At 47.8% G+C, this 22,436-nt stretch overlaps 1 long non-coding RNA gene across 1 annotated transcript; it reads left to right on the top strand.

Annotated features, from left to right (window-relative positions):
• The first annotated feature begins 11,866 nt into the window (after positions 1-11,866).
• Positions 11,867-12,264, top strand: LOC141575933 (uncharacterized). Its single transcript, XR_012504041.1, has 3 exons — positions 11,867-11,910; positions 12,023-12,058; positions 12,134-12,264. It is a non-coding gene; the product is annotated as an uncharacterized LOC141575933 (long non-coding RNA).
• The last annotated feature ends 10,172 nt before the right edge of the window (positions 12,265-22,436 follow it).

Here is a 22,436-nt window from a genome sequence, read left to right as displayed (position 1 = left end):
TGAAAATCAGTGGCTGCAACCTGCTGTGATGTTTACAATGAGGAAATGCTCAGGAGGGATGTGACCAGGAGGCGGACGAGTTGTCTTTTTTTTTTAGTGACGTGTCCTTGTGAAGAATGTTGATTTCCCCAAAGCAGAAAGTGTCCTTCATGTCCTTAGAATTGTCTAAATATAAAGAAAATTCAGATACATGCTGTGAAATTTTTACTGTGTCAGGATAAATCACCTCCACACCCTAAAAAAGAAAGACTGAGAACACCTCATGGATTTAAGTGGTTTGTTCTGATAGGCTTCCACCAGATTCTTACGGACCTGGAAAAACCGAGTGTCAGGAACAATCTTTGCACTGAAGCAGAATCAATGCCACATGAACACTCCACCCAAAGAAGAGTCTGTTCTGTTTCTTTTGAGCCTACTAAGGAGGGCGTTTCTAGGTCATCTTTGTTGGGATTTTTTCCCTCAAAGGGAATGAGGCTGAGTTCTCACAGGTTAGTCAGCCCTCTTTCCCTACCACATTTTTGAGCATTTGGATAAACTAACTTGTCCTTCTCCACCGTTGCTCATGGCTGCTGACAGAACCTGAGTCCATCGGCCCTGATGGATAGACTCTAGGTAGGAGGCAGCTGCTGGCGTCAGTGCTCAGACAGTGCCGTGTGTAACAAGCATGCCCATGGTGGAGGGGGTTTTACCACTTAGCGACTAGATGGTGTTTGTTTTTGTGCCTTTGATCTGCATGTCTCTCCTTTGTGCTGAGATCCACTGCTCTCTCAGACGGCAGCTATGCAAAGACAGTGCATGTTTTCCACCAGCACACATTTTACTGACCCCAACTGTGAGAGCAGACAATGACAGTGCTACTGATTTCAGAGGCTGCTTTCTAGAGGGGTTTTATTTGCACAAGACTGAAACTTGGTGTCTAGATAAAGTACAAATTACATTGTGCATTTATTCCCTCCTATAATACTTATAAATCTAGTTTTTACAAAACTATGTGTTTGGCTTTTGTTTTGTTGACTGTACATTCCAGAAATACAAATTAATTTTCTTGGTGGCTGTTAATGGACGTAGGTGCAGTACTGTGAAAAATGCATGTAAATTATTTGTACTGATTATTTTGAGTTCTCTTTTTATGTAACTTCATTCTTTGAGTAATCTTGTATAATATGATTAAAACTCTATTATACAAATCCCTATTTATTTCAGAAGTCTGACATTACATGCTCTGGTTCAGAACCAAAGTGAATATTGAAGAAAACCTCCATGGTTTTTAGATAGTTGGGCTAAAATATATCATTAATTTTTGCTGGAATAGTAATTTTGACATTATTCTAAGAGCTGGTCTGCTTTCTCACTCATGTCCAGTCTATAAATGTAGAAACACATCTCTGTACATCTCTCTGTATTTTAACACATACCTTCATTGCTCTTTCCCCATACATGTTGGGTGTATTTTTGGAGACATTTCATAGGGGTTTGTCCAGGTACTTCATGAACATACAATAGAAGATGGAGGCGTCCTATGCCCTGTAGGTTTGTGTTTGCTTATTTTCAATTTCAAGTTGGCTTCTACATTCATAAGTTAAGTTCTGTTAACTATTTTAAAAATATTTGCAATGTGCCTGTCAGCAAAGTCAAATCTCTAACATTTTGTGTATCAGGTATTTGACGTATGTGTGCAGCAGTGAAACTATTACCAAATGAAAGCAGTAAACATGCCCACACTCCCAAGAGCTCCTTTGAACTCACGTGTCCCTTCTCACCTCTCTGTGGAGCTATTTGAGGATGTGGTTGAGGGTTTCTAAAGATGATTCTCTGTGACATATACACTGGGAATGTCTTTGAGTTTCCTCATTATATCTAATATCTTTTCAGATCCTCGACACTCTGATTCTCCTTTTCCATCCTGCGTCTGATGTTTATGAACTTCTGTGGAAGCTTATTCTTCTTGCTGCCTCCTGGGGAGTTTCTATTTTTCTCTTGTTCGTCTGGAGGACCGTCCTTGCTGTGAGTATTACTAAAGTACCTGACAGTATCCTTTTAAGCACACCTAATAGGAATTTTTATAGTCACTGGACATTTTATTTGCCTGCCTGGGCCAGAATCCAGGAGTCTTTTCTTTGTTTCCTTTTAGATTACTAACTTGAACACAAATTAGTTTTGAAATGGAAATTTGTTGCAAAATCTTTATAGTAAGAACTCATTGAGCAAGACAACAGTATATTCTCAATGAGACAATGGCAATTTATAAACTCTTCTCTTCAATAACAAAACAGGAAGGTTAAGTATTTGGTGAGCCCATCTATCTCTCCACCTGCCCCTGCCTGTGTGTTGGGTGACAGGGGACAGGGAAGCTCAGTGTTCCTGAGCAAGTGTGAAGTTAAGTGAACATATGTGGTTTTCTGTTTGCCCTCCGTGGATGCATTCTTCTATTGCCACATTATTGCCACTGGATCTTCGACACTGTGATGATTCTCCAATATCTTGGCAAGGTTAGGGGCTGGCCTCAGTCTCTGATCATCACTTAAAGTTTTGAATGAAGAAATATGTGTTAAGGGTCAGGGAAATGTGTCTTTACATGGTATTACAGTGGAGTCCTGCCTGCGTTTTACTGAAATATTACTCCTCAGACGATGACTTGTATCTGAGTCAAGAAGCACGTTCGCTTCTTGAAAATGGTCGCTGTCCGTCCTGCTGCTGTGTGTGCTTTTACTACAGCCATTACTCACTTTCATTCTCGTCTGATGTCTCATTTGATGTCCGTTTGTTTTTAGTGGTCTTGACAAATCTTACGACCTCATATGTTACAATTGCTTATCAATTCAACAGTCAACTCTGTATAAGATTTCAGAAAACCTTTCATTGAATGAAAGGGGTGCATCTTAATCTTAGTATAAAGATTTTGCCTTTATTTTTCTTTTAGTTTTCTCCTCTCTGTCTCTCTCTCTCTTTTGAAGGTTACACAACTATCCAGGTTCTGGACTTAAGTGTGGATGTTTGATTTGACAAAAAAAAATTAGATAAATGATGCATTACAACAACATATCATGAAAATAATATAGTTCAGTGTTGTTAAATATGAATATGCGTTATGAAAATTGAATACAGTGATGTTTATTTAATAGAATATAAGCAGATCTTTTGTTCTAAAATAAGTTATTTACCATTGTGCTATCAGAAATGGTGAGTGAAAGATCATGCCTTAAGTAGGAAATTCTGATTTTTCCTGATTTTTAATCATATTAATTGTTATGCTGAACCAAAATGATAATTGTGATTTCAATGGATTACTGTTTTGATAGTTTATTAGAAATTATAGATTTACTAATTATATGTTTTGACTTCAAATTTAATGTTTCTTCCTCTCCTAGGTAAAGCCTCCAGTGTGTAAAGGTAAGGTATTAGGGTTTAGTTTCCTTTGTAATATTTTCTCAATACCAGGATTTGATGTGTATTTTAATTCAACTAAGAGTAAACACAGTGACTTCTGATGTCTAACTGACTTCTCAACTCTTGAAAATTTTACTCCTGCGATGGTGTCTAAATGACATCATAGAGGAAGTTGGCATCTATTGAGCTAAGAGGCCAGGAGGGTCACAGGAGTAGGGAGACTGGGATGAGTTTAATTTTGCATAGCAACCTTGAGGAAGCAGGTGATGAGAAGAGTCTAATGTTCGGAGTGTGTCCCTAATATGAGCTGGCTCTTGGTGAAAAGTAAAGGTACTGAAACACTACTTGAGCCTGTCAGGACTCTCCAGGCTGAGGGAGGGATGCAGATGTAGCCAGGCGGTGTGTGTCACAGCAGAGGGGAAACCATGGGCTGTGACTCATAAGTGAAGGGAGCCATTCATGGCAGTGGGGACTTAATGGAAGTGATTCAGCCTGAGGATGATGCTTTCTATGCAGGCTTCACACTCTGCTGACCGAGTGGGGCTGTGCGTGGTGGGCAGGGTGGCTGCCCGGCGCTCAGTAGGCCCTCAAGGGCTGCTGTTGGTGACAGTTGATGCAGAAGGGCTGGTGCTGAGAAGCGGGATCTCAGCATCAGAGCATCCCCACTGGGCAGAGAGAAGACGCGTGTGCACTATGTGGTCAGATGAGGGACTTAGATGCCGGAGAGAGGAGTCTGGTTCTGAGGGCTGCGTTCTAGAGCTTCACACGTGGAGTCGCCTGTGACTGGCTGATTTACATGTGTTGCTTTCCTGAAGCAGTGATGGTAACACTCTCATCCTGGCGATAGAAAAGCTTGTCATTTAGGGCCTGTGTGTTATCCAGGTCCTCCAGTGACTAGGTGGGGAAGCCCACATGGTACCAAAGTGTTTAATTCCAGCGACCTTGTCCTTCAGGGCCCCCAACATGGTTTTCATGAAAGACGATCTGCCAGGCAGCAGGAAGACACTGGAGGCCTGTGCATGCCCAGTCAGGCAACGTTTTGAACTTGCCTTCTGTGGTGTTGCAGATAGGGCCTGGCTGTGGGGTGAACCTGCGTCGGATAAGGGTTCTATTTTTTTTAAGCAGGGGCATGTTTACTTACCTTAGTAATTGGAGGAGAGAATGTTAAGGGGACAGGATGCTTGGTTTTTCTTTTTCATCTCTGGTGATGTCAGAAGTATTTGAATGATTGAATTTTCTAAGAATGGTGCTTATACCTGGGAGAGAATTTAGGGGAAGACTTTTAATTGTGTTTCTGCATCTTTGAAAAAAATTAAACTAGGAATCTCAATGATCTCACATTTAGAATGCCACTAAGATTTGCTTCCTTTAGGCACAGTAGAAAAGCTAAAAGGTTAATTACACTCATAGTGCCAGCCAGATATGTCTCTACTGCTAATAAATCATGATAATTCTATTCTACTGGGTTTTCTTGCCAATATGAGAAATTGCTTCATCTCCTTTTAGTTACTTTAAAGCAGATGACTGAGCAGAGCAAGAATTTGGAGAATGAAAACAGAGAACTTGCAGAAAATATATCTGCTTGGGTGCAGAAGGTATCCTTGTCCTTTTGCTTTTTTTGTGTGTGTGTGTGATTTTACCTTCAGTTCCTCCCCCCTCTGGCAGTTCAGTTATTTGGCTCTCTTTTCCTTCATCCTACTGTCCTGTTCCATGTGTTCCATAAGAGGTCTAGGTTCAAAGCAAGTGTCCTAGATAAAAAAAAAAAAAAAAAAAATACCCAAAACAAATTTCTTCTGTAGAGCACAGGGAACTCTACTTGATATCTTTTAATCTATAATGAAAAAGAATGTGAAGACAAACATAGGTGTATATATATATATGTGACTGAAACATGCTGTACACCAGAAAATTAACACATTGTAACTGACTATATAACAGTAAAAAAAAATAAACAAAGCAAGTGTCGTAGATGTAAAGCACCACTTTCTGTATTAGTGGAAGGGGTCACACACAAGATAGGTTCAGCTAGCAGTGTAATTAGTATTTGTAATTCTGTTTTCTTCATTATATTTTTGCATAGACCAACAACGCAAAGAAATGCTTAGAGGAGGCCATCAGGCAAAAGAAGATGCCCTCTGAGAAAGCACTGAAGTTTAAGGTACGAACCTCTTCTCTTGTTAGATTACATTCTGAAAATAGAAATGAAAGTAATGAGTAATTGTTACTAATTCAACGTTTCATTGAAGGAGAGCTTGGAAGCCATTGAGAAGGTGAATGAAAATTTGAATGACATCATTCAGATTGTTCGAGCTAAGCTGCAGGCACCAAGGGACCAGAACGCCAAGAGCCCACACCTGGTGAGAGCTGCCACGTTGACCATAGCCGGGCTTCTGAGGCTTTTTGTGCCCTGGGCGAGCTGCGTGCTCCTGCTCCTCCTGCTTTTGACCACAGCAGAGTGTGAGAGCCCAGGAGCGGAACCTCCCTGTGAACAATGACCCAGAATTTCAGGGACTAAAACCTCTGTGACTTTTTCTATTTCAGAGACTAGGAAATATGTCTTATTTTCACAACCTAGAGAGTTTTCTCACCACTCACACTGCCCTCCAAGATACACAGAAGATGTCAGGAAATACCTGAGAGGTGAAGGTAGTTACTAGACAAGGTGCACAGCTCCTTGCCCAGTTGATGTTAAACACAGAATTTTCCATGTGAATTTGGGTAAACTTTGTTTATATTTCACCAGCGACACTCATTTGTGAGCTCTTTGACATGAGCAGTTTCCCACCCTTGCTTCCCCTTGTCGTCCAGTCGTGCCCTCCATTGTCCAGGGAGGAGGAAGCCTGTGGAGGTGAGGAAATATCTGTGCCTGGAGGTCTTTTTTCCACATTTCTTTATGGGCTTGACATTTGTCCTGGGCCCAGCCTGGATCAGCTGCCATCACAGGAAACTTAGGGGTAGTTGTGGGTACTGGCTGAGAAGGGACAGGATTCCAAAAGGGTTGAAGAGAAGCAACTGCCCATCAGAACAAACCAAGACTTTCTGGAAGAGATTGTCAGGCTGGCAGTGGAAGAGGACCAGCTGAAGAAGGAAATGCAAGATGCAAAGGGTCAGAACGAGCTGCTAGGATGCCCGGTGCTAGAACTTGAAGGAAGAGGCCCTGTCTGCTGTAAACTCTCAAATGGAGCACTGTCTTCAGCCCCAAACCAAAATTCAGGAAAAGTCTCAGATGCTTTCAAGCATGTGTAAGGGAACGTATAACACTTGCTTTCCTTTCTTTATAAAATTTGTATGTTCAGAATCATTTCACTGCCTTAATATCTTCTGGAGAGAATGCTCACCAAAGTCTTTGGACATGTACCAGGGCTAATATATTTATTTTCTATGGTTTGTTTTGCAGTTAACAAAATACTTTGTTTCTGGAAAAAAAAAAGTTACACTTTTTAAGCATATCACCCTGAGTTTTCATTGAAATCTTAGTACATACTTTATTTTTGTCCTGTGTGAGGATACTGGAAAAAGGAACATCTCCAGAGAACTTGAAAGGTGCTGTTTCAATGAACACTTCAGGAATTTGAGGTAAATGCCTCCAGTTGCAGCAGGATTTCCACTGTACACATTAGCTTTCACAAGGAACAACAATCTCATGTCTTAGAAGATTAAATGTTGATATCTACTCAAATTATTTTTCTAGGGAGTTTAGTCACCAATGAGAATGTTTTAAGTTGAAATTGCTCTTAATAAATCTCATGTCTGTGAAGCCACAGTGAAATCTGAAGAAATGCATGTGCAGGAGGACGTTCAGCTCAGCAGCAAGAAGAGAGTAAGGATTGTTACTCACCCCCAGAGATGCTTACCTCAGAGAACCGAGCATCACTGTGTCAGTGTTTAATTGTGCTATAATGCACGGAAAGCAGATGGCCCATCTTAGCTGATTCCAAGTGTACGATTCCTCTCGTGTTAAGTATGTTCACTTTGCTGTGGATCAGTACTTCTTGAATGTCTTCTCATATCTATCTTACAGCCAGGTGTTTCGAAGACCAGATCTGAGGATTCGATGCAGCGAGCTGTGACAACTGGGGACTGCAGCGTGGAAGGTATGTTGCTTGTTGGGAAGAAAACCTTACATACAGGATTCCTGGGAGATGTTGTGGCTTCAGTTCTAGACCCCTAGAATAAAATAAATATAATAAAGAGAGTCAAATAACTTTTTTTTTTTTTTTTGGTTTTCCAGTGCAAATAACAGTTAAGTTTACACTATACTGTAGTCTATTAAGTGAGCAATACCACTGTGTCTAAAAACCCCAATGTTCATAACTTAATGAAAATACTCTTTATTACTAAAAACTGCTAGCCATCATTGGAGCCTTTAGTGAGGTGTAATCTTTTTGTTGGTGGATGATCTTTTTTTTAACTTTTTTTTATTGAGTTACAGTCATTTTGGTGGATGGTCTTGAATTAACGTTGGTGGCTGCTGACTGGTCATTGTGGCAGTTGCTGAAGATCGGTGTGGCTTTTGCAATTTCTTAACATAAGACCACAATGAAGTTTGTGACAGGATTCTCTCTTCCTTTCAGGAACAAGTCCTCTGTCGCAGGCAATTTGACACATTTTACACACAGTAGAAATTCTTTCTAAATTGGAGTCAGTCCTCTCAAACCCTGTGGTAATTTATCAGCTAAGTTCATACGCTCTTCTAAGTCCTTTGTTATTTCAACCTTCTTCACAGCATCTTCACCAGTAGATTCCATCTCAAGAAACCAATTTCTTTGCTTGTCCATAAGAAGCAGCTCCTCATTCATGCACATTTTATCATGAGGTTGCAGCCAATCAGTCATATCTTCAGGCTCCACTTGTAACTCTAGTTCTCCTGCTATTTTCAGCACATCTGAAGCTCCTTCCTGCACTGAAGTCTTGAGCCCCTCAAAGTCACACATCAGGATTGGAATCAATTCCTTCCAAACCCCAGTTCATGTTGATATTTTGACTTCTTCCCATGAATCACGAATGTTCTTAATGGCATGTAAAATGGTGAATCCTTTCCAGAAAATTTTCCATTCATTTGCCCAGACACATCAGTGGTGTCACTGTCTATGGCAGCTAAAGCCTTCCAAAATGTATTTCTTAAATAATAAGGCTTGAAAGTCATAATTACTCCTGATACATGGGCTGCAGAATAGATGTCGTGTTAAGCATGGAAACAGGATTCATCTCATGCATCTCCATCAGAGCTCCTGGATGACTTGTGCATTGTCCATGAGCAGTAATATTTTGAAAGAAAATTTTTTTTGTGTTTTGTTTTGTTTTCTGAGCAGTAGGTCTCAACAATGGGCTAAAATATTCATGTTGTAAATAGATGTGCTGTCATTCAGGCTTTGTTCTATTTATAGAGCACAGAGTAGATTTCACTTGATTCTCATGGGACATAGGATTTTCATAATGTTAAATGAATATTGGCTTCGTTAGCCGCTAACGGGAAAATCAGCCTGTCCATTGAAGCCTTGATGCCAGGCGCTGACCTCTCCAGCTGTGATGGTGCTGGGTGGCCTCCCCTTGCAGTTCTCTGCATTGAAAACCTGTTGTTTAGTGCAGCCACCTTCATTAGCTGCCTTAGCTTCATCTCCTGGAGCACTTGCAGCAGCCTCTGGGTCAGCTCTTCCCGCCTTACCCTTGCACAGGTATGCAGTGGAGATGGAATCTTGCCTTAAACTTCATGGGCCAACCCCTGCTGGCTTCACACTTTTCTTCTGAAGCCTCTTCACCTCTCTCAGGGTTTATAGAATTGCTGAGAACTAGGGACTTTCGCTGGATTAGGCTTTGCCTTAAAGGAATGTCATGCCTGTTTTAATTAAAATGATAAAGAACCAAATATTTCAGGAACTACCAAAATGTGACACAGAGATAAGAAATGAGCAAATGCTGCCAGAAAAAAAAATGTCACCAATGGAATTGCTGTACTCAAGGTTGTTACAAATCTTCAATTGTTCAAAAATATGCATTACCAGGGAGGGCAATAAAATGAAACATGCCTGTAATAGCAATGAATTTGCACTGGGAAGGTAAAAAGGGGGTTCCTGCCTTCAGAATTCTCTCCTTTCTCCACTCCCCAGCACAGCCAAGCTCTTGAGTGCACATGTGCACACACAAAGCCAGTTGTTTTATGTTTATAGAGGGTAAAAAGAAAATGCAAGACCACCATGCTGCATCGGGATCTCTGAAAGAACGTGAGGAAGACGGTTTCCAAAGGCAGGTGAAGAAAGTATGCGTCCTTGATGAAATCAGTGGACAGAGAACTATGGACACTGAAGGGTAAGACGTTCCCGTGTTAATTATGACAATGTGTGAATGAATGTGTGGAGTTATGTGGATATTGTAATATGTTTCAGAATACTTACCACCATATTTTCTTTACCATATTCGATCAGTACAGATGTGCATTTATTTTTCGACCTTGATTTCTATAATCTGCTGCTTCTGTTCATTCTAACTGGTTACCAGAGTCTTGTCTGTATTTAGTTTGAGATTTTAGCGGGTTCTTGGACCAGATTTAGTCACTTCATTATCTGGATCCCTCTAGGTCCATTTTTATTGTCCTTAGGTTTCAACCACATCAAAGTGTCATGACCTGTCATGTGTCTATCATTTTTAATAAACTCTAGACATTGGGTAGAAAATAGAGAAAATTTGAGGCCTCGTGTGAGGTTAACTTGCTGCAGAGAAGGTGGGCATTACAGCTGGCAGGTGGTCAGGGAGCCAGCAGCGCTACATCCTGTTAACCCGGTTAGCAGCTGAGATCAGTCAGTGCAGCCAGCTTTTGTGAGGCCAGTGTGTCTCCTGTCCACCTTTGTTTCTGGCATGTAGCTCTCGTGGATCCCAGCTAAGTCCTGTGGGTCTCTCTAGGGATCACCTTCGCTGACGGACAGTGAGCTCCAGCTGCCTGACTGCGGTGCCCGTGCGTAGGGGGCACCGGCTGCCGGGCTGCTCTGCATCTCAGTGGTTTCCTCTGCAGTTACCGGGTGACCCCCGGGGAAGGTGGGCCCAGTCCTGGGCTTTCTTCTTCTCCATCTTGGCCTCATGTCCCTTTCTGGCTTTTTAGCAATTTGGTACATTCTATCATGGATTTCATAATTTGTCCAGAGTTTCCTGTCATTCTCAGGGAGAGGTCATGGACATCACACCCATTAACCCGCTTTCAAAAACAAACATTTCCTTATATTTCCTAAAGGATCAGGTTTTGCTCCAGGTTTTGACTGAAATCTGGGCTCTCTGTGGGAGAAATCAAACAAGTCATGAACGCTTGCTTTACCCTAATGTGTTTGGTTGTGATGACTTGGTCAGACCCTGATTCCCACGTTGAAACACAGTGAGCTCGCGCTGTCCCAGGCACAGGAGCCTGAGCCTGGGGGGGGCGCAGAGCACACCTCACGTGGGCTTTTCCTGTGTGTTTACTTTATGCATAAATGATTAGGGGTGGGGACGCTGAAGGGAAGCCCAGATACCAAACACTTGCCAGAGGCCTGAGTGTAGTTTTTTCATAATTATTAGTGGGGTACTTTAATTCTTTCCTGTGTGTTTATCAGCCTGAGCACTTATGGGGAAGGGCGAAAGGAACATGGAATTCTTCCCTTCCAGTTTCTGGGAGGGAAACTGGCAGAATTTCACAGTTTCTTTCCCCTCTCAGGAAGGTGGACATGAACGGATGTGAGCTGGTGGGAAAGCAGCAGCTGTTGGCAGCAAAGGAGGAGGCAAAATTGGCTGAAGAGGAGACAAGATGGTACAAGTGAGTTCAGCTCCTCTGCACCTGCGGCTCTGAAAACACCCATTGGATTTTTTGAAAACTTTTCTAAAATGTTTAGACACAATATCATAAACCGACCCAAACAAAAGACATTTGTATACATGGCTTCACACAGGAGGAAAAGTGTTAAGTTTTACACATGTTAAGTTAAACGTTTAACTTTAAAAAGTATTAAGTTACTAAGAATTTCCTGGTCCCAGTGCTGGCCAGACTGAGAGGAGAGACGGTTCACAGAGATGTTTCTGAAGGTGCTATAAACCGTTCTCACCCCGAGGATAGCAGTTTAGTGTGGCGTCAGTCGGACCAACACACATTCCCGTGCTGCTGGGGAGACCCAGGGGTAAGAAGTAGGGTCAGGATGTAAGGAAAGGAAGAATCAAGCTCTGTGATGAAAGACGCTCAGCACAGGACACGTGAGGGAAATGCTGAGAACGGGAGGGGGAGTTGTGTCCGCGCAGAACCGGGCAGGCGTTCAGTAACAGTGACGGAAGGAGTGGCTGCAGCGACAGCTTTGCACCTGCCGTGCTTCTGCAGCCGTGTGCAGTGTGTCTTGAGCGGTGAGATGATGTGTGTGAGTGTGCAGTGCAGATAACGTGGACTGGGGCAGGTTATTTAACAGCATACCCAGCATTGTGTCTTCTCTGATGCAGCAATTTGTAACTCATAGGATAAGACTTGAAGAATGTCACGGGCAAATGCGGGAAGCAGAGATCACTTGGAGACACCAGGTAACCTGCCTTCCTCCTGACACACTGAGTCCTCAGCACCTGATGCAGACAGTTATTGTGGCCCTGAGAACCCCTAGCCATGGGTTGTTTCTTGATGTGTTGACTTTTTCAGGTCATTCTTGCCGAGAAGAAGGCCCAAGACAGCTCGGTAAGAATTTGTTTCCTTCCTTCCCTTTGTGCACAGTCAGCCACAACTGAACGTGGATGTGTTTTTCTCCCACAGCTCAGGGCTCAGGAGCTGGAGAGGGAAATCTCTGAATTGAGAAGGGAAAACTCTGACCTGAGAAGGGAAAACTCTGACCTGAGAAGGGAAAACTCTGACCTGAGAAGGGAAGTTGCCCACCTGAAACAGAGGTACAGAATTTTGACACATTTTTACGGGTGTTTTGAGATTTTTAAGGACTGGTTGTTTTGTGCCTAGTAGAGGAATTGGTGGTGTAATTTGTATTGAAGCCATTCTTTATCTTTAAGATTGGATGCAATCTGCAGACGGAGGCAGGCAGAGGAATACATGAGGCAGGAGCCCACCCCAGGAGGACCGTACAGGCTGCACCCTCCCCTGAGAGGTAAGGAGTGCACTGTGAAGTGCGGCAGCTCCATTTCTGCAGCAGGAGCCGCCCAGTGGGCTGCTTGTCCCCATGGGTAGTTGTCGGGTTTCCTGGACACCACACCACACACTCACTGTGGGGAACAGGTTCACAGCTGGGTGACAAGATGCTGTTTTCTTTACATGCCACCAGCCAGCAGGGCTCTGTCCCCTGTGAGCGGTGGAGCTCACGCCCCTCCAGGGACTGCGGGCCGCCCCCCAAGCTCTTGGTTGGCTGGCGTGGCTGGCATGGCTGGTTTCTGTGCGCTAGAAGACGTGAGCGTCAGCCCTCTCTTCCCGCCTGGACATGGTTTTGAAGGCTGAATTTTCTTCTCATTTCAGGAAAATAACATGGATGACGTTTTAGAATGAAGGCAGTATGTCATAACGAGAAAAACATTTTTCTTCATTTGCCTTGGTGGATAAATCTTCTATTCAAGATCTGCTTTAAGGCAGCAGGCATTTCTTCACTAATTTTGCAGGTCCCTTCGTTCTTATAAAAAAGCTTGCACAGTGACCTAGAGTAGCCAGGTAGTAAGTGACATGACTACGTAGCCTCCCTCTCCCAGAGTTAACGTGTAACTCTAAAGTTTCCCACCACCTACTCCATGTAACTCACCATTCTTTTGCCGATTATTACAACATGAGTCATTGAGGCCACTTCTTTCATAAATGTTTACGTGACATCTGGTTACTTATACAAGACATGCGCTGTCAGAGAGAAGGCTTTTAACAGTTTAACAACAGGCTGAGGAGGAAGAGGTGGAGCTCACAGTCAGGGGTTGTTGATACTCTTCCTACGAAAGACCCTTCTTACTTTAATGTATAATCTGTATAAAGACTGAATTGCCCTGAAGTGTGCTGTAAGTCCCCAGTGTCAGTGTTTGTTGCCAGGGATCTGAGCCCTGAGACCACATCCAGGGTGATTAGCTACGAAAACACCTGAATCAAGGCCCTGTGGTGTCCTTGTCATGGGACACGGGTCCAGTCTCCCCTCGTCCTCGGGGTCACCTGAGGTGTGAGGGAGACCTGCAGCATCTGTGAAGAGCCCGGGGTGTGGGCGGGAGTGAGAGCTCCTGAAGGAGGGCACGGAGGGCACGGAGGGCACGGAGGGCTCGGCTCATGCTTCCCCCGCACGGCAGCTGTCAGATAGAATCCGCCTTCAGCGCTGCTCTCCCTTTACAGCTTCAGAGCCGGGTGGCACCCCTGTTAGGAATGGCACCGCCTTCCAGGCTCAGGAGGCAGAGGAAACCAAAGTAAGTAATTTTTTTCAGTTGTGTTACAGTGGTCATTTTGTATTGAATAATCTCTGGAACTACCATTTTTCTTTTGAACAAACCTTTCCTGGTTTTGCCTATGGATTGGGAATTAGGGGATAAAATGCCCTGTCATCACAGGGAAGTTTGGTGATAGTGTTTTATCCCCAAAGCCTCCTGTGCCCCCAGGATGCAAGCAGGCCCAGGGCTGATGGAGTGCATGCAGCGTAGGTGCAAACTGGGCACCAAGTGCAGGGGAGGGTGACCGGTGCCGAAGAATGCTGCGTTGGGATTCAGCTCTTGTCGGTGAAGGGGTTTTTGTCTATACTTCAACCAAGCTCTCCCTTCTGTCCCGCAGGTAACCACGTGGGACGGAGGGCCCCAACCTTTCCGAGGACCAGCCCGCGTGGCCTGCCCCGTGAGCGGCCCGGCGTCGCCCAGCTGGGCACCTGCACCTGGTCCCCCTTGTTGCCCTGTTAAGCCTCGCCCCCCACCACCAGCTGCTCCGCTCGGTAAGAAGAAAGCATAGTCCTCTATTTCTTCCTTGAGTCACTGCAGAAGAAGGGCAGATCGCTCTCCGGGGCTTCCCCGTTCACGGGCGGCCCTGACTGGGCTCACGGCCGTGTCCGTCTGGTCCCTTAGCAGACGCACTTGATGGACCGCGTCTTCCCCGTCCTGCCCTGGGGAGGGAGGTGTCTGTTGTAGAGGGAAAGAGGGTCCTCTGACGGAGGGCAGACGTGTCGGTTCTGCACACGGGCCTTCAACAGACACCACGTTCCGGGCTCCCTGGGGGACAAGCCCACCCCTGTCACTGTCTGCAGCGAGTGGAGCCCTGACTTTCCAGAGCCGATGATCGGTTATGGAAGAAACACCCGAACCCGGGGCCTGAGTTCTCTTCAGTCAAGGGTCCTGAGACCTGTCTCCAACTCGGTCTGATGTGAGACTTAGTGTGATACGGGGAAGAAGGCCTCAAAGATCTTTTGCGCTTCAGCAAACTAACATGTTTTGTAAGGGAGTGAACGGTGAAAGAGATTTTTGTATTTTATTTTATCTATGTCGAAAAGCTAGTTGACTCGGGGAAGGATATAGGTTAGAGGTAAATAGAATGCTTGCTTAGCATGCCGAATTCCGTGTGCTCATTCCCGGTACCTCCGTTTAAAAGCAGAAGAAAAGAAACAACAAAAACAAGAGCAAACTTCAAATGTGAGAAATACATAGTGCGCAAACCCAACTTCCATATCCATTCTTTTTACGTGTTTTCCTCTTACTACTTGGTTTGAAAGATATCCCAACCGTGACTTAAGCATTTTTTTCAGAAAATGCTCTAACTCTCTGAAAGTCTTTTCTGCCACTTTTGTTTTGACACATCCACGAACGGAGATAGACGCACATGGTGGTTTTAATTTACATTCGTGAATATTCTCATTAATGTACCTGTGACTACATTTTACAGATGGTGTGTCAGTGCGCCACTTTACAGAAGAGAGAGGAAGAGAATCTTCCTGGGATGAGGTACAGTCTCTTGTTGTTAATGCCCTTGTGTGACTATATAAGTACCAGGGGATTCTGAGACATAAACCGGGGGTTGATGTGAGTGTGCATTTTCACGTTTGCATCTGCTGATGAGAATTTTTGACTTATATTTTTAACTTACAATTTAGGATGTGATTCTGTGCTTAATGCCGTAGGACTGGATAATGCACTTGTGTTCATTTTCCAGACTCACCTAGTGACACCAGTGTCTGTATGGGCATTCTTTTTTTCAGGGTCTTTCCCTTACAGTTTATTAGAGGATATTGAAAAGAAATTCATCCCTGGGAAAGTTAGGTGTATCTTGGAGTTGGTTCTTGTTTTAGCCGTCCTCACTTGAAATTAATTAAGTGATGTTTCATTTTCAAGGCAGCATGTTTTGTCTTCCCATTCCACCGCCAGTAACAGTGGTCTAGTTTCCTTAATGCCTTACGCTGTTTCCCACCTGCTCCTTTTACTCAGGCTGCCCTTCCTCAAAGCCCCTCCACATCCCCCTCTGCGCTGGATCTCTCTTTTACGAAACAGTGCGGTCTTCCCAGCATTCCCTGAGCTATCCACGTGCAGCGGACTCTCCTGTCCTTTGTGGCGTTACTGTACCCGTTCACCTCAGTTGTAGAGCTGTTGAAACTTTTCTGTGCTGATTTGTTTTCATGGATCCTGTGCCTCTGGCAGAACAGAGAGGAGAATCTGCCTTTTATTTGTACTGCCAGCTTCTCCCAGGATAGGGCTTATGTTCTGATAGCTTCGGTAAATAACTGTTGTCTACCTGACTGACTAAGCGTATGCACATTCTCTGAAGTTCGGTTCCTGATTTATCTTGTTTTGTGTTCCTAGGAAGGGGCGACTAAGCCCGAAATTACAAAACCGGAATACGCTACTGGGACTGTAGAAATGGCTCCGCAGGAGCTGACGGATCATAACACACTGACCTCTGTTGGTGGAGCACACGGAGCTTATTATACACTGGGTAAGTTAGTGAACGTGGCTGGCATTGCTTGTTCTCTGTGCCTAGAAGCTAGTGTGCTCTGGGGGGAAGGGTATATAGAGCTCAGCAGTAGAGAGAATGCGGGCTTAGCATGCAGGAGTTCCTGGGGTCAGTATCCAGTTCCTCCAAGGAACGAGTGTGATACGGGGAAGGAAGGAAGGAAAGAAGGCGCAAAGGTTTTGTTTCGCTTCAGCAGTGTCTTCGCAGGAAAGCCTAATCCTCCATCCTTTTCTGTGGTTTTTAGCCGACGCGGGACCTGGCGCGGCTCCGGTGTGGCCCGGCAGCGCCCTCCCACCTGCGGCGGCCCCGGAGGCCCAGGTAAGTGGGGTGGTCATGCTCTGTTGGACCTCGTCCTGGGAAAGGTGATCTTCCCGTTCTCCCGGCAGCCGTTCCTGGCCTCGTCTGCAGACTGTGTGTCCTGTGATGGGTCTGGCGTGGCGTGTCGCTGCCTTTTTCAGACTCAGAGCTCTTGCCCAGGAGCCAGTGGGCTGCTTCTCCCGGGAGCCCGTTGCCTTGGCTGGTGCCTGCAGGAGCCATGAGGGAGTGCTTAGGAGCCGGGGCCCGCAGGCTTTGACTGTGGGTTTCTCGAAACAGCGTGGGGAGGGTGAGCCCTCGCTCCACACTGACTTCTCCTGGCTCCGCTGACTCCTTCCTGACCTCCTGCACCTGGGGTTGCTCCTGGGTCACTGAGACGGATTTCTGTGTCGTCGTTCTTTTGACTGGTTTCCCGGCTCAGGCCAGGTGATTCTCCTGTTTAGAATGTCCATTCAGGTCCTGGTAACTGGAAAAGGGGCAAAGCCCTCCCTCCAGCTTTGTACGGTGTGCTTTGTGCAACTTTGAGTCTTCCTGGGTGTGGTAAACGTCACAGCCCGTCACTGTCTTTTCTCGGGAGGTAAGTGTGTCTTGGCCGCTGCCTCCAGTTGTACTCTTGGCAGAAAAGCCAGGCTCTCGGAGATGGTGCGTTTGTAGTAGGGAATAGAGGCTGGAAGGGAAAGAGCCCGCCGTGAAAGTGCCTCCTTCCCTGCGGGGGAATTCCGATGCGCACCAGAGTGCGTACGTTGTGTTTGTCCCCCACCCTGCGCCGGGTCGGGCCGGCCCTGGAAGCTGTCAGAGCTGCTCGTCGGTCTCATGGCACACCGTGGGGTTTTGCGCACGAGCTGGTACAGTCCCTTTGGTGTCAGTTGTGGGGTTGAGACTCCCCACGTCACTCTCCCGTAGCACGCTGGTAGGGTGCGTTCCGTAGTGAACGTAAAATCCAGACGTCCCTGAGGATAGGGATGATTGTAGCGGAGCCTGACTCCCTTCTGAGGACAGCCTTGTCCCCTCAGGAGCCCTTGGCCAGCTCCGCCGCAGGACTCCGGGATGCCCAGCTCCCCAGGGCTCTTTGCGCCCAGGGGCAGCCCCTGCGGGGCGGAGGAGGGCCCTTTGTGAGGAGGGGGCAGAGAGGGCCTGGCAGGGTCCTGCAGGCAGAGCCCTGCAGGCAGAGCCCTACAGGCAGAGCGGTGACCCAGATGCGGCTCTGCTTGCTCGTGTGGAGAATGAGCTCTTCACGTCCGTCCCGTCTCCATGTTCCTGGTCCGCGCCGGGCAAGCTTGCGTGGAGCTGGGGAAGGTGGTGGGGAGGGCCGTCCCGCCCAGAGCGGCTGGCTGTTGGGAGGGTGCTAGTTTGCCCGTGTGCTGGAAGCTCTGTGTGCAGCCTCTCGGGCAGGAGGACCCTTGGCTTCCTCCACTTGGAGACAGCGGCGGCGACGTGCGGCGTCAGGGTCGTAGCCCCGTGTCCCCCTGTGCGGCCCAGGCTGCAGGCAGGCCCCAGAGGGCTGGGCGGAGCGTGTGGCGCCGTGCTGCTCTCTGGGCACCCGGTGGAGGGGTGGGTGCCCGGTGCCGACAGCTGCTGCGTTGGGTTTCGGCTCTTGTCGGTGTTGGCGCTTTGGTCTGTCATCCAACACAGCCCTCCCTTCTGTCCTGCAGGTCACCCCGTGGGCCGGAGGGCCCCAACCTTTCCGAGGACCAGCCCGCGTGGCCTGCCCCGTGAGCGGCCCGGCGTCGCCCAGCTGGGCACCTGCACCTGGTCCCCCTTGTTGCCCTGTTAAGCCTCGCCCCCCACCACCAGCTGCTCCGCTCGGTAAGAAGAAAGCATAGTCCTCTATTTCTTCCTTGAGTCACTGCAGAAGAAGGGCAGATCGCTCTCCGGGGCTTCCCCGTTCACGGGCGGCCCTGACTGGGCTCACGGCCGTGTCCGTCTGGTCCCTTAGCAGACGCACTTGATGGACCGCGTCTTCCCCGTCCTGCCCTGGGGAGGGAGGTGTCTGTTGTAGAGGGAAAGAGGGTCCTCTGACGGAGGGCAGACGTGTCGGTTCTGCACACGGGCCTTCAACAGACACCACGTTCCGGGCTCCCTGGGGGACAAGCCCGCCCCTGTCACTGTCTGCAGCGAGTGGAGCCCTGACTTTCCAGAGCCGATGATCGGTTATGGAAGAAACACCCGAACCCGGGGCCTGTGGTGTCTTCAGTCAAGGGTCCTGAGACCTGTCTCCAACTCGGTCTGATGTGAGACTTAGTGTGATACGGGGAAGAAGGCCTCAAAGATCTTTTGCGCTTCAGCAAACTAACATGTTTTGTAAGGGAGTGAACGGTGAAAGAGATTTTTGTATTTTATTTTATCTATGTCGAAAAGCTAGTTGACTCGGGGAAGGATATAGGTTAGAGGTAAATAGAATGCTTGCTTAGCATGCCGAATTCCGTGTGCTCATTCCCGGTACCTCCGTTTAAAAGCAGAAGAAAAGAAACAACAAAAACAAGAGCAAACTTCAAATGTGAGAAATACATAGTGCGCAAACCCAACTTCCATATCCATTCTTTTTACGTGTTTTCCTCTTACTACTTGGTTTGAAAGATATCCCAACCGTGACTTAAGCATTTTTTTCAGAAAATGCTCTAACTCTCTGAAAGTCTTTTCTGCCACTTTTGTTTTGACACATCCACGAACGGAGATAGACGCACATGGTGGTTTTAATTTACATTCGTGAATATTCTCATTAATGTACCTGTGACTACATTTTACAGATGGTGTGTCAGTGCGCCACTTTACAGAAGAGAGAGGAAGAGAATCTTCCTGGGATGAGGTACAGTCTCTTGTTGTTAATGCCCTTGTGTGACTATATAAGTACCAGGGGATTCTGAGACATAAACCGGGGGTTGATGTGAGTGTGCATTTTCACGTTTGCATCTGCTGATGAGAATTTTTGACTTATATTTTTAACTTACAATTTAGGATGTGATTCTGTGCTTAATGCCGTAGGACTGGATAATGCACTTGTGTTCATTTTCCAGACTCACCTAGTGACACCAGTGTCTGTATGGGCATTCTTTTTTTCAGGGTCTTTCCCTTACAGTTTATTAGAGGATATTGAAAAGAAATTCATCCCTGGGAAAGTTAGGTGTATCTTGGAGTTGGTTCTTGTTTTAGCCGTCCTCACTTGAAATTAATTAAGTGATGTTTCATTTTCAAGGCAGCATGTTTTGTCTTCCCATTCCACCGCCAGTAACAGTGGTCTAGTTTCCTTAATGCCTTACGCTGTTTCCCACCTGCTCCTTTTACTCAGGCTGCCCTTCCTCAAAGCCCCTCCACATCCCCCTCTGCGCTGGATCTCTCTTTTACGAAACAGTGCGGTCTTCCCAGCATTCCCTGAGCTATCCACGTGCAGCGGACTCTCCTGTCCTTTGTGGCGTTACTGTACCCGTTCACCTCAGTTGTAGAGCTGTTGAAACTTTTCTGTGCTGATTTGTTTTCATGGATCCTGTGCCTCTGGCAGAACAGAGAGGAGAATCTGCCTTTTATTTGTACTGCCAGCTTCTCCCAGGATAGGGCTTATGTTCTGATAGCTTCGGTAAATAACTGTTGTCTACCTGACTGACTAAGCGTATGCACATGCTCTGAAGTTCGGTTCCTGATTTATCTTGTTTTGTGTTCCTAGGAAGGGGCGACTAAGCCCGAAATTACAAAACCGGAATACGCTACTGGGACTGTAGAAATGGCTCCGCAGGAGCTGACGGATCATAACACACTGACCTCTGTTGGTGGAGCACACGGAGCTTATTATACACTGGGTAAGTTAGTGAACGTGGCTGGCATTGCTTGTTCTCTGTGCCTAGAAGCTAGTGTGCTCTGGGGGGAAGGGTATATAGAGCTCAGCAGTAGAGAGAATGCGGGCTTAGCATGCAGGAGTTCCTGGGGTCAGTATCCAGTTCCTCCAAGGAACGAGTGTGATACGGGGAAGGAAGGAAGGAAAGAAGGCGCAAAGGTTTTGTTTCGCTTCAGCAGTGTCTTCGCAGGAAAGCCTAATCCTCCATCCTTTTCTGTGGTTTTTAGCCGACGCGGGACCTGGCGCGGCTCCGGTGTGGCCCGGCAGCGCCCTCCCACCTGCGGCGGCCCCGGAGGCCCAGGTAAGTGGGGTGGTCATGCTCTGTTGGACCTCGTCCTGGGAAAGGTGATCTTCCCGTTCTCCCGGCAGCCGTTCCTGGCCTCGTCTGCAGACTGTGTGTCCTGTGATGGGTCTGGCGTGGCGTGTCGCTGCCTTTTTCAGACTCAGAGCTCTTGCCCAGGAGCCAGTGGGCTGCTTCTCCCGGGAGCCCGTTGCCTTGGCTGGTGCCTGCAGGAGCCATGAGGGAGTGCTTAGGAGCCGGGGCCCGCAGGCTTTGACTGTGGGTTTCTCGAAACAGCGTGGGGAGGGTGAGCCCTCGCTCCACACTGACTTCTCCTGGCTCCGCTGACTCCTTCCTGACCTCCTGCACCTGGGGTTGCTCCTGGGTCACTGAGACGGATTTCTGTGTCGTCGTTCTTTTGACTGGTTTCCCGGCTCAGGCCAGGTGATTCTCCTGTTTAGAATGTCCATTCAGGTCCTGGTAACTGGAAAAGGGGCAAAGCCCTCCCTCCAGCTTTGTACGGTGTGCTTTGTGCAACTTTGAGTCTTCCTGGGTGTGGTAAACGTCACAGCCCGTCACTGTCTTTTCTCGGGAGGTAAGTGTGTCTTGGCCGCTGCCTCCAGTTGTACTCTTGGCAGAAAAGCCAGGCTCTCGGAGATGGTGCGTTTGTAGTAGGGAATAGAGGCTGGAAGGGAAAGAGCCCGCCGTGAAAGTGCCTCCTTCCCTGCGGGGGAATTCCGATGCGCACCAGAGTGCGTACGTTGTGTTTGTCCCCCACCCTGCGCCGGGTCGGGCCGGCCCTGGAAGCTGTCAGAGCTGCTCGTCGGTCTCATGGCACACCGTGGGGTTTTGCGCACGAGCTGGTACAGTCCCTTTGGTGTCAGTTGTGGGGTTGAGACTCCCCACGTCACTCTCCCGTAGCACGCTGGTAGGGTGCGTTCCGTAGTGAACGTAAAATCCAGACGTCCCTGAGGATAGGGATGATTGTAGCGGAGCCTGACTCCCTTCTGAGGACAGCCTTGTCCCCTCAGGAGCCCTTGGCCAGCTCCGCCGCAGGACTCCGGGATGCCCAGCTCCCCAGGGCTCTTTGCGCCCAGGGGCAGCCCCTGCGGGGCGGAGGAGGGCCCTTTGTGAGGAGGGGGCAGAGAGGGCCTGGCAGGGTCCTGCAGGCAGAGCCCTGCAGGCAGAGCCCTACAGGCAGAGCGGTGACCCAGGTGCGGCTCTGCTTGCTCGTGTGGAGAATGAGCTCTTCACGTCCGTCCCGTCTCCATGTTCCTGGTCCGCGCCGGGCAAGCTTGCGTGGAGCTGGGGAAGGTGGTGGGGAGGGCCGTCCCGCCCAGAGCGGCTGGCTGTTGGGAGGGTGCTAGTTTGCCCGTGTGCTGGAAGCTCTGTGTGCAGCCTCTTGGGCAGGAGGACCCTTGGCTTCCTCCACTTGGAGACAGCGGCGGCGACGTGCGGCGTCAGGGTCGTAGCCCCGTGTCCCCCTGTGCGGCCCAGGCTGCAGGCAGGCCCCAGAGGGCTGGGCGGAGCGTGTGGCGCCGTGCTGCTCTCTGGGCACCCGGTGGAGGGGTGGGTGCCCGGTGCCGACAGCTGCTGCGTTGGGTTTCGGCTCTTGTCGGTGTTGGCGCTTTGGTCTGTCATCCAACACAGCCCTCCCTTCTGTCCTGCAGGTCACCCCGTGGGCCGGAGGGCCCCAACCTTTCCGAGGACCAGCCCGCGTGGCCTGCCCCGTGAGCGGCCCGGCGTCG

The sequence above is a fragment of the Camelus bactrianus genome, chromosome 34 (assembly GCF_048773025.1).
Source record: "Camelus bactrianus isolate YW-2024 breed Bactrian camel chromosome 34, ASM4877302v1, whole genome shotgun sequence".
Lineage (NCBI taxonomy): Eukaryota > Metazoa > Chordata > Mammalia > Artiodactyla > Camelidae > Camelus > Camelus bactrianus.
The sequence above is the reverse complement of the archived record's forward strand: the minus strand, read 5'-3'. Positions and strand labels throughout refer to the sequence as shown.